Genomic DNA, 12107 nt, shown 5'->3' on the forward strand with positions numbered 1-12107 from the left:
GAGTCCAATTCAAGCACTTTCAAGTACTTTCAAGTAATTTCAAGTAGTTTCAAGCTCTTTCAAGCACTTTTCAACACTTTCAAGCACGTTCAAGCACTTTCAAGCACTTTCAAGCACTTTCAGGCATAGATTTCCATTTTTCAAGTACCTTCAAAAGAAAGAAAATAAGGAAGAAAAAAGAAAAAGAATCAGAGATGGGTCCAATTCAAGCACTTTCAAGTACTTTCAAGTACTTTCAAGTACTTTCAAGTACTTTCAAGTAAATTCAAGTAGTTTCAAGTAGTTTCAAGCTTTTTCAAGCACTTTAACACTTTCAAGCATGTTCAAGCACTTTCAAGCACTTTCAAGCCATACGTTTCAATTTTTCAAGTACCTTCAAAAGAAAGAAAATAAGGAAGAAAAAAGAAAAAAAAATCAGAGATGGGTCCAATTCAAGCACTTTCAAGTACTTTCAAGTACTTTCAAGTACTTTCAAGTACTTTCAAGTAATTTCAAGTAGTTTCAAGTAGTTTCAAGCTCTTTCAAGCACTTTAACACTTTCAAGCACGTTCAAGCACTTTCAAGCACTTTCAAGCCATACGTTTCAATTTTTCAAGTACCTTCAAAAGAAAGAAAATAAGGGAGAAAAAAGAAAAAAAAATCAGAGATGGGCCCAATTCAAGCACTTTCAAGTACTTTTGAAGCACTTTCAAGCTCTTTGAAGCACTTTCAGGCATAGATTTCCATTTTTCAAGTACCTTCAAAAGAAAGAAAATAACGAAGAAAAAAGAAAAAAAAATCAGAGATGAGTCCAATTCAAGCACTTTCAAGTACTTTCAAGTAATTTCAAGTAGTTTCAAGCTCTTTCAAGCACTTTTCAACACTTTCAAGCACGTTCAAGCACTTTCAAGCACTTTCAGGCATAGATTTCCATTTTTCAAGTACCTTCAAAAGAAAGAAAATAAGGAAGAAAAAAGAAAAAAAAATCAGAGATGGGTCCAATTCAAGCACTTTCAAGTACTTTCAAGTACTTTCAAGTACTTTCAAGTACTTTCAAGTACTTTCAAGTAATTTCAAGTAGTTTCAAGTAGTTTAGAGCTCTTTCAAGCACTTTAACACTTTCAAGCACGTTCAAGCACTTTCAAGCCATACGTTTCAATTTTTCAAGTACCTTCAAAAGAAAGAAAATAACGAAGAAAAAAGAAAAAAAAATCAGAGATGAGTCCAATTCAAGCACTTTCAAGTACTTTTGAAGCACTTTCAAGCTCTTTGAAGCACTTTCAGGCATAGATTTCCATTTTTCAAGTACCTTCAAAAGAAAGAAAATAACGAAGAAAAAATAAAAAAAAATCAGAGATGAGTCCAATTCAAGCACTTTCAAGTACTTTCAAGTAATTTCAAGTAGTTTCAAGCTCTTTCAAGCACTTTTCAACACTTTCAAGCACGTTCAAGCACTTTCAAGCACTTTCAGGCATAGATTTCCATTTTTCAAGTACCTTCAAAAGAAAGAAAATAACGAAGAAAAAAGAAAAAAAAATCAGAGATGAGTCCAATTCAAGCACTTTCAAGTACTTTCAAGTAATTTCAAGTAGTTTCAAGCTCTTTCAAGCACTTTTCAACACTTTCAAGCACGTTCAAGCACTTTCAAGCACTTTCAAGCACTTTCAGGCATAGATTTCCATTTTTCAAGTACCTTCAAAAGAAAGAAAATAAGGAAGAAAAAAGAAAAAGAATCAGAGATGGGTCCAATTCAAGCACTTTCAAGTACTTTCAAGTACTTTCAAGTACTTTCAAGTACTTTCAAGTAATATCAAGTAGTTTCAAGTAGTTTCAAGCTTTTTCAAGCACTTTAACACTTTCAAGCATGTTCAAGCACTTTCAAGCACTTTCAAGCCATACGTTTCAATTTTTCAAGTACCTTCAAAAGAAAGAAAATAAGGAAGAAAAAAGAAAAAAAAATCAGAGATGGGTCCAATTCAAGCACTTTCAAGTACTTTCAAGTACTTTCAAGTACTTTCAAGTACTTTCAAGTAATTTCAAGTAGTTTCAAGTAGTTTCAAGCTCTTTCAAGCACTTTAACACTTTCAAGCACGTTCAAGCACTTTCAAGCACTTTCAAGCCATACGTTTCAATTTTTCAAGTACCTTCAAAAGAAAGAAAATAAGGGAGAAAAAAGAAAAAAAAATCAGAGATGGGCCCAATTCAAGCACTTTCAAGTACTTTTGAAGCACTTTCAAGCTCTTTGAAGCACTTTCAGGCATAGATTTCCATTTTTCAAGTACCTTCAAAAGAAAGAAAATAACGAAGAAAAAAAGAAAAAAAAATCAGAGATGAGTCCAATTCAAGCACTTTCAAGTACTTTCAAGTAATTTCAAGTAGTTTCAAGCTCTTTCAAGCACTTTTCAACACTTTCAAGCACGTTCAAGCACTTTCAAGCACTTTCAGGCATAGATTTCCATTTTTCAAGTACCTTCAAAAGAAAGAAAATAAGGAAGAAAAAAGAAAAAAAAAATCAGAGATGGGTCCAATTCAAGCACTTTCAAGTACTTTCAAGTACTTTCAAGTACTTTCAAGTACTTTCAAGTAATTTCAAGTAGTTTCAAGTAGTTTAGAGCTCTTTCAAGCACTTTAACACTTTCAAGCACGTTCAAGCACTTTCAAGCCATACGTTTCAATTTTTCAAGTACCTTCAAAAGAAAGAAAATAACGAAGAAAAAAGAAAAAAAAATCAGAGATGAGTCCAATTCAAGCACTTTCAAGTACTTTCAAGTAATTTCAAGTAGTTTCAAGCTCTTTCAAGCACTTTTCAACACTTTCAAGCACGTTCAAGCACTTTCAAGCACTTTCAGGCATAGATTTCCATTTTTCAAGTACCTTCAAAAGAAAGAAAATAAGGAAGAAAAAAGAAAAAAAATCAGAGATGGGTCCAATTCAAGCACTTTCAAGTACTTTCAAGTACTTTCAAGTACTTTCAAGTAATTTCAAGTAGTTTCAAGTAGTTTCAAGCTCTTTCAAGCACTTTAACACTTTCAAGCATGTTCAAGCACTTTCAAGCACTTTCAAGCCATACGTTTCAATTTTTCAAGTACCTTCAAAAGAAAGAAAATAAGGAAGAAAAAAGAAAAAAAAATCAGAGATGGGTCCAATTCAAGCACTTTCAAGTACTTTCAAGTACTTTCAAGTACTTTCAAGTACTTTCAAGTAATTTCAAGTAGTTTCAAGTAGTTTCAAGCTCTTTCAAGCACTTTAACACTTTCAAGCACGTTCAAGCACTTTCAAGCACTTTCAAGCCATACGTTTCAATTTTTCAAGTACCTTCAAAAGAAAGAAAATAAGGGAGAAAAAAGAAAAAAAAATCAGAGATGGGCCCAATTCAAGCACTTTCAAGTACTTTCAAGTAATTTCAAGTAGTTTCAAGCTCTTTCAAGCACTTTTCAACACTTTCAAGCACGTTCAAGCACTTTCAAGCACTTTCAGGCATAGATTTCCATTTTTCAAGTACCTTCAAAAGAAAGAAAATAAGGAAGAAAAAAGAAAAAAAAATCAGAGATGGGTCCAATTCAAGCACTTTCAAGTACTTTCAAGTACATTCAAGTACTTTCAAGTACTTTCAAGTACTTTCAAGTAATTTCAAGTAGTTTCAAGCTCTTTCAAGCACTTTAACACTTTCAAGCACGTTCAAGCACTTTCAAGCACTTTCAAGCCATACGTTTCAATTTTTCAAGTACCTTCAAAAGAAAGAAAATAAGGGAGAAAAAAGAAAAAAAAATCAGAGATGGGCCCAATTCAAGCACTTTCAAGTACTTTTGAAGCACTTTCAAGCTCTTTGAAGCACTTTCAGGCATAGATTTCCATTTTTCAAGTACCTTCAAAAGAAAGAAAATAAGGAAGAAAAAAGAAAAAAAAATCAGAGATGAGTCCAATTCAAGCACTTTCAAGTACTTTCAAGTAATTTCAAGTAGTTTCAAGCTCTTTCAAGCACTTTTCAACACTTTCAAGCACGTTCAAGCACTTTCAAGCACTTTCAGGCATAGATTTCCATTTTTCAAGTACCTTCAAAAGAAAGAAAATAAGGAAGAAAAAAGAAAAAAAAATCAGAGATGGGTCCAATTCAAGCACTTTCAAGTACTTTCAAGTACTTTCAAGTACTTTCAAGTAATTTCAAGTAGTTTCAAGTAATTTCAAGTAGTTTCAAGTAGTTTCAAGCTCTTTCAAGCACTTTAACACTTTCAAGCACGTTCAAGCACTTTCAAGCACTTTCAAGCCATACGTTTCAATTTTTCAAGTACCTTCAAAAGAAAGAAAATAACGAAGAAAAAAGAAAATAAAATCAGAGATGAGTCCAATTCAAGCACTTTCAAGTACTTTCAAGTAATTTCAAGTAGTTTCAAGCTCTTTCAAGCACTTTTCAACACTTTCAAGCACGTTCAAGCACTTTCAAGCACTTTCAAGCACTTTCAGGCATAGATTTCCATTTTTCAAGTACCTTCAAAAGAAAGAAAATAAGGAAGAAAAAAGAAAAAAAATCAGAGATGGGTCCAATTCAAGCACTTTCAAGTACTTTCAAGTACTTTCAAGTACTTTCAAGTACTTTCAAGTAGTTTCAAGTAGTTTCAAGCTCTTTCAAGCACTTTAACACTTTCAAGCATGTTCAAGCACTTTCAAGCACTTTCAAGCCATACGTTTCAATTTTTCAAGTACCTTCAAAAGAAAGAAAATAAGGGAGAAAAAAGAAAAAAAAATCAGAGATGGGCCCAATTCAAGCACTTTCAAGTACTTTTGAAGCACTTTCAAGCTCTTTGAAGCACTTTCAGGCATAGATTTCCATTTTTCAAGTACCTTCAAAGAAAGAAAATAAGGAAGAAAAAAGAAAAAAAAATCAGAGATGAGTCCAATTCAAGCACTTTCAAGTACTTTCAAGTAATTTCAAGTAGTTTCAAGCTCTTTCAAGCACTTTTCAATACTTTCAAGCACGTTCAAGCACTTTCAAGCACTTTCAGGCATAGATTTCCATTTTTCAAGTACCTTCAAAAGAAAGAAAATAAGGAAGAAAAAAGAAAAAAAAATCAGAGATGGGTCCAATTCAAGCACTTTCAAGTACTTTCAAGTACTTTCAAGTACTTTCAAGTACTTTCAAGTAATTTCAAGTAGTTTCAAGTAGTTTCAAGCTCTTTCAAGCACTTTAACACTTTCAAGCACGTTCAAGCACTTTCAAGCACTTTCAAGCCATACGTTTCAATTTTTCAAGTACCTTCAAAAGAAAGAAAATAACGAAGAAAAAAGAAAAAAAAAATCAGAGATGAGTCCAATTCAAGCACTTTCAAGTACTTTCAAGTAATTTCAAGTAGTTTTAAGCTCTTTCAAGCACTTTTCAACACTTTCAAGCACGTTCAAGCACTTTCAAGCACTTTCAAGCACTTTCAGGCATAGATTTCCATTTTTCAAGTACCTTCAAAAGAAAGAAAATAAGGAAGAAAAAAGAAAAAAAAATCAGAGATGGGTCCAATTCAAGCACTTTCAAGTACTTTCAAGTACTTTCAAGTACTTTCAAGTACTTTCAAGTAGTTTCAAGTAGTTTCAAGCTCTTTCAAGCACTTTAACACTTTCAAGCACGTACAAGCACTTTCAAGCACTTTCAAGCCATACGTTTCAATTTTTCAAGTACCTTCAAAAGAAAGAAAATAAGGGAGAAAAAAGAAAAAAAAATCAGAGATGGGCCCAATTCAAGCACTTTCAAGTACTTTTGAAGCACTTTCAAGCTCTTTGAAGCACTTTCAGGCATAGATTTCCATTTTTCAAGTACCTTCAAAGAAAGAAAATAAGGAAGAAAAAAGAAAAAAAAATCAGAGATGGGTCCAATTCAAGCACTTTCAAGTACTTTCAAGTACTTTCAAGTACTTTCAAGTACTTTCAAGTACTTTCAAGTAATTTAAAGTAGTTTCAAGCTCTTTCAAGCACTTTAACACTTTCAAGCACGTTCAAGCACTTTCAAGCACTTTCAAGCCATACGTTTCAATTTTTCAAGTACCTTCAAAAGAAAGAAAATAAGGGAGAAAAAAGAAAAAAAAATCAGAGATGGGCCCAATTCAAGCACTTTCAAGTACTTTTGAAGCACTCTCAAGCTCTTTGAAGCACTTTCAGGCATAGATTTCCATTTTTCAAGTACCTTCAAAAGAAAGAAAATAACGAAGAAAAAAGAAAAAAAAATCAGAGATGAGTCCAATTCAAGCACTTTCAAGTACTTTCAAGTAATTTCAAGTAGTTTCAAGCTCTTTCAAGCACTTTTCAACACTTTCAAGCACGTTCAAGCACTTTCAAGCACTTTCAGGCATAGATTTCCATTTTTCAAGTACCTTCAAAAGAAAGAAAATAAGGAAGAAAAAAGAAAAAAAATCAGAGATGGGTCCAATTCAAGCACTTTCAAGTACTTTCAAGTACTTTCAAGTACTTTCAAGTACTTTCAAGTACTTTCAAGTAATTTCAAGTAGTTTCAAGTAATTTCAAGTAGTTTCAAGTAGTTTCAAGCTCTTTCAAGCACTTTTCAACACTTTCAAGCACGTTCAAGCACTTTCAAGCACTTTCAGGCATAGATTTCCATTTTTCAAGTACCTTCAAAAGAAAGAAAATAACGAAGAAAAAAGAAAAAAAAATCAGAGATGAGTCCAATTCAAGCACTTTCAAGTACTTTCAAGTAATTTCAAGTAGTTTCAAGCTCTTTCAAGCACTTTTCAACACTTTCAAGCACGTTCAATCACTTTCAAGCACTTTCAAGCACTTTCAGGCATAGATTTCCATTTTTCAAGTACCTTCAAAAGAAAGAAAATAAGGAAGAAAAAAGAAAAAAAATCAGAGATGGGTCCAATTCAAGCACTTTCAAGTACTTTCAAGTACTTTCAAGTACTTTCAAGTAGTTTCAAGTAGTTTCAAGCTCTTTCAAGCACTTTAACACTTTCAATCATGTTCAAGCACTTTCAAGCACTTTCAAGCCATACGTTTCAATTTTTCAAGTACCTTCAAAAGAAAGAAAATAACGAAGAAAAAAGAAAAAAAAATCAGAGATGAGTCCAATTCAAGCACTTTCAAGTACTTTCAAGTAATTTCAAGTAGTTTCAAGCTCTTTCAAGCACTTTTCAACACTTTCAAGCACGTTCAAGCACTTTCAAGCACTTTCAGGCATAGATTTCCATTTTTCAAGTACCTTCAAAAGAATGAAAATAAGGAAGAAAAAAGAAAAAAAAATCAGAGATGGGTCCAATTCAAGCACTTTCAAGTACTTTCAAGTACATTCAAGTACTTTCAAGTACTTTCAAAAACTTTTAAGTACTTTCAAGTAATTTCAAGTAGTTTCAAGCTCTTTCAAGCACTTTAACACTTTCAAGCACGTTCAAGCACTTTCAAGCACTTTCAAGCCATACGTTTCAATTTTTCAAGTACCTTCAAAAGAAAGAAAATAAGGGAGAAAAAAGAAAAAAAAATCTGAGATGGGCCCAATTCAAGCACTTTCAAGTACTTTTGAAGCACTTTCAAGCTCTTTGAAGCACTTTCAGGCATAGATTTCCATTTTTCAAGTACCTTCAAAAGAAAGAAAATAACGAAGAAAAAAGAAAAAAAAATCAGAGATGAGTCCAATTCAAGCACTTTCAAGTACTTTCAAGTAATTTCAAGTAGTTTCAAGCTCTTTCAAGCACTTTTCAACACTTTCAAGCACGTTCAAGCACTTTCAAGCACTTTCAAGCACTTTCAGGCATAGATTTCCATTTTTCAAGTACCTTCAAAAGAAAGAAAATAAGGAAGAAAAAAGAAAAAAAATCAGAGATGGGTCCAATTCAAGCACTTTCAAGTACTTTCAAGTACTTTCAAGTACTTTCAAGTACTTTCAAGTACTTTCAAGTACTTTCAAGTAGTTTCAAGTAGTTTCAAGCTCTTTCAAGCACTTTAACACTTTCAAGCATGTTCAAGCACTTTCAAGCACTTTCAAGCCATACGTTTCAATTTTTCAAGTACCTTCAAAAGAAAGAAAATAAGGGAGAAAAAAGAAAAAAAAAATCAGAGATGGGCCCAATTCAAGCACTTTCAAGTACTTTTGAAGCACTTTCAAGCTCTTTGAAGCACTTTCAGGCATAGATTTCCATTTTTCAAGTACCTTCAAAGAAAGAAAATAAGGAAGAAAAAAGAAAAAAAAATCAGAGATGAGTCCAATTCAAGCACTTTCAAGTACTTTCAAGTAATTTCAAGTAGTTTCAAGCTCTTTCAAGCACTTTTCAATACTTTCAAGCACGTTCAAGCACTTTCAAGCACTTTCAGGCATAGATTTCCATTTTTCAAGTACCTTCAAAAGAAAGAAAATAAGGAAGAAAAAAGAAAAAAAAATCAGAGATGGGTCCAATTCAAGCACTTTCAAGTACTTTCAAGTACTTTCAAGTACTTTAAGTACTTTCAAGTAATTTCAAGTAGTTTCAAGTAGTTTCAAGCTCTTTCAAGCACTTTAACACTTTCAAGCACGTTCAAGCACTTTCAAGCACTTTCAAGCCATACGTTTCAATTTTTCAAGTACCTACAAAAGAAAGAAAATAACGAAGAAAAAAGAAAAAAAAATCAGAGATGAGTCCAATTCAAGCACTTTCAAGTACTTTCAAGTAATTTCAAGTAGTTTTAAGCTCTTTCAAGCACTTTTCAACACTTTCAAGCACGTTCAAGCACTTTCAAGCACTTTCAAGCACTTTCAGGCATAGATTTCCATTTTTCAAGTACCTTCAAAAGAAAGAAAATAAGGAAGAAAAAAGAAAAAAAAATCAGAGATGGGTCCAATTCAAGCACTTTCAAGTACTTTCAAGTACTTTCAAGTACTTTCAAGTACTTTCAAGTAGTTTCAAGCACGTTCAAGCACTTTCAAGCACTTTCAAGCCATACGTTTCAATTTTTCAAGTACCTTCAAAAGAAAGAAAATAAGGGAGAAAAAAGAAAAAAAAATCAGAGATGGGCCCAATTCAAGCACTTTCAAGTACTTTTGAAGCACTTTCAAGCTCTTTGAAGCACTTTCAGGCATAGATTTCCATTTTTCAAGTACCTTCAAAGAAAGAAAATAAGGAAGAAAAAAGAAAAAAAAATCAGAGATGGGTCCAATTCAAGCACTTTCAAGTACTTTCAAGTACTTTCAAGTACTTTCAAGTACTTTCAAGTACTTTCAAGTACTTTCAAGTAATTTAAAGTAGTTTCAAGCTCTTTCAAGCACTTTAACACTTTCAAGCACGTTCAAGCACTTTCAAGCACTTTCAAGCCATACGTTTCAATTTTTCAAGTACCTTCAAAAGAAAGAAAATAAGGGAGAAAAAAGAAAAAAAAATCAGAGATGGGCCCAATTCAAGCACTTTCAAGTACTTTTGAAGCACTTTCAAGCTCTTTGAAGCACTTTCAGGCATAGATTTCCATTTTTCAAGTACCTTCAAAGAAAGAAAATAAGGAAGAAAAAAGAAAAAAAAATCAGAGATGAGTCCAATTCAAGCACTTTCAAGTACTTTCAAGTAATTTCAAGTAGTTTCAAGCTCTTTCAAGCACTTTTCAACACTTTCAAGCACGTTCAAGCACTTTCAAGCACTTTCAGGCATAGATTTCCATTTTTCAAGTACCTTCAAAAGAAAGAAAATAAGGAAGAAAAAAGAAAAAAAAATCAGAGATGGGTCCAATTCAAGCACTTTCAAGTACTTTCAAGTACTTTCAAGTACTTTCAAGTACTTTCAAGTAATTTCAAGTAGTTTCAAGTAGTTTAGAGCTCTTTCAAGCACTTTAACACTTTCAAGCACGTTCAAGCACTTTCAAGCCATACGTTTCAATTTTTCAAGTACCTTCAAAAGAAAGAAAATAACGAAGAAAAAAGAAAAAAAAATCAGAGATGAGTCCAATTCAAGCACTTTCAAGTACTTTCAAGTAATTTCAAGTAGTTTCAAGCTCTTTCAAGCACTTTTCAACACTTTCAAGCACGTTCAAGCACTTTCAAGCACTTTCAGGCATAGATTTCCATTTTTCAAGTACCTTCAAAAGAAAGAAAATAAGGAAGAAAAAAGAAAAAAAAATCAGAGATGGGTCCAATTCAAGCACTTTCAAGTACTTTCAAGTACATTCAAGTACTTTCAAGTACTTTCAAGTACTTTCAAGTAATTTCAAGTAGTTTCAAGCTCTTTCAAGCACTTTAACACTTTCAAGCACGTTCAAGCACTTTCAAGCACTTTCAAGCCATACGTTTCAATTTTTCAAGTACCTTCAAAAGAAAGAAAATAAGGGAGAAAAAAGAAAAAAAAATCAGAGATGGGCCCAATTCAAGCACTTTCAAGTACTTTTGAAGCACTCTCAAGCTCTTTGAAGCACTTTCAGGCATAGATTTCCATTTTTCAAGTACCTTCAAAAGAAAGAAAATAACGAAGAAAAAAGAAAAAAAAATCAGAGATGAGTCTAATTCAAGCACTTTCAAGTACTTTCAAGCAATTTCAAGTAGTTTCAAGCTCTTTCAAGCACTTTTCAACACTTTCAAGCACGTTCAAGCACTTTCAAGCACTTTCAGGCATAGATTTCCATTTTTCAAGTACCTTCAAAAGAAAGAAAATAAGGAAGAAAAAAGAAAAAAAAATCAGAGATGGGTCCAATTCAAGCACTTTCAAGTACTTTCAAGTACTTTCAAGTACTTTCAAGTACTTTCAAGTACTTTCAAGTAATTTCAAGTAGTTTCAAGTAATTTCAAGTAGTTTCAAGTAGTTTCAAGCTCTTTCAAGCACTTTAACACTTTCAAGCACGTTCAAGCACTTTCAAGCACTTTCAAGCCATACGTTTCAATTTTTCAAGTACCTTCAAAAGAAAGAAAATAACGAAGAAAAAAGAAAATAAAATCAGAGATGAGTCCAATTCAAGCACTTTCAAGTACTTTCAAGTAATTTCAAGTAGTTTCAAGCTCTTTCAAGCACTTTTCAACACTTTCAAGCACGTTCAAGCACTTTCAAGCACTTTCAAGCACTTTCAGGCATAGATTTCCATTTTTCAAGTACCTTCAAAAGAAAGAAAATAAGGAAGAAAAATGAAAAAAAATCAGAGATGGGTCCAATTCAAGCATTTTCAAGTACTTTCAAGTACTTTCAAGTACTTTCAAGTACTTTCAAGTACTTTCAAGTACTTTCAAGTAATTTCAAGTAGTTTCAAGTAGTTTCAAGCTCTTTCAAGCACTTTAACACTTTCAAGCACGTTCAAGCACTTTCAAGCACTTTCAAGCCATACGTTTCAATTTTTCAAGTACCTTCAAAAGAAAGAAAATAAGGGAGAAAAAAGAAAAAAAAATCAGAGATGGGTCCAATTCAAGCACTTTCAAGTACTTTCAAGTACTTTCAAGTACTTTCAAGTACTTTCAAGTACTTTCAAGTACTTTCAAGTAATTTAAAGTAGTTTCAAGCTCTTTCAAGCACTTTAACACTTTCAAGCACGTTCAAGCACTTTCAAGCCATACGTTTCAATTTTTCAAGTACCTTCAAAAGAAAGAAAATAAGGGAGAAAAAAGAAAAAAAAATCAGAGATGGGCCCAATTCAAGCACTTTCAAGTACTTTTGAAGCACTTTCAAGCTCTTTGAAGCACTTTCAGGCATAGATTTCCATTTTTCAAGTACCTTCAAAGAAAGAAAATAAGGAAGAAAAAAGAAAAAAAAATCAGAGATGAGTCCAATTCAAGCACTTTCAAGTACTTTCAAGTAATTTCAAGTAGTTTCAAGCTCTTTCAAGCACTTTTCAACACTTTCAAGCACGTTCAAGCACTTTCAAGCACTTTCAGGCATAGATTTCCATTTTTCAAGTACCTTCAAAAGAAAGAAAATAATGAAGAAAAAAGAAAAAAAAATCAGAGATGGGTCCAATTCAAGTACTTTCAAGTACTTTCAAGTACTTTCAAGTACTTTCAAGTACTTTCAAGTAATTTCAAGTAGTTTCAAGTAGTTTCAAGCTCTTTCAAGCACTTTAACACTTTCAAGCACGTTCAAGCACTTTCAAGCACTTTCAAGCCATACGTTTCAATTTTTCAAGTACCTTCAAAAGAAAGAAAATAACGAAGAAAAAAGAAAAAAAAATCAGAGATGAGTCCAATTCAAGCACTTTCAAGT

The 12107-nt window shown here is 32.6% G+C and overlaps 1 protein-coding gene across 2 annotated transcripts in view; it reads right to left on the minus strand.

Moving 5' to 3' along the window:
• The window catches only part of creb3l1 (cAMP responsive element binding protein 3-like 1), a 126965-nt gene that overhangs the window by 70027 nt on the left and 44831 nt on the right, over positions 1–12107 (minus strand). The window lies entirely within an intron of this gene.

The sequence above is a fragment of the Urocampus carinirostris genome, chromosome 3, assembly GCF_059441175.1.
Source record: "Urocampus carinirostris isolate Australia breed hairy pipefish chromosome 3, RoL_Ucar_1.0, whole genome shotgun sequence".
Lineage (NCBI taxonomy): Eukaryota > Metazoa > Chordata > Actinopteri > Syngnathiformes > Syngnathidae > Urocampus > Urocampus carinirostris.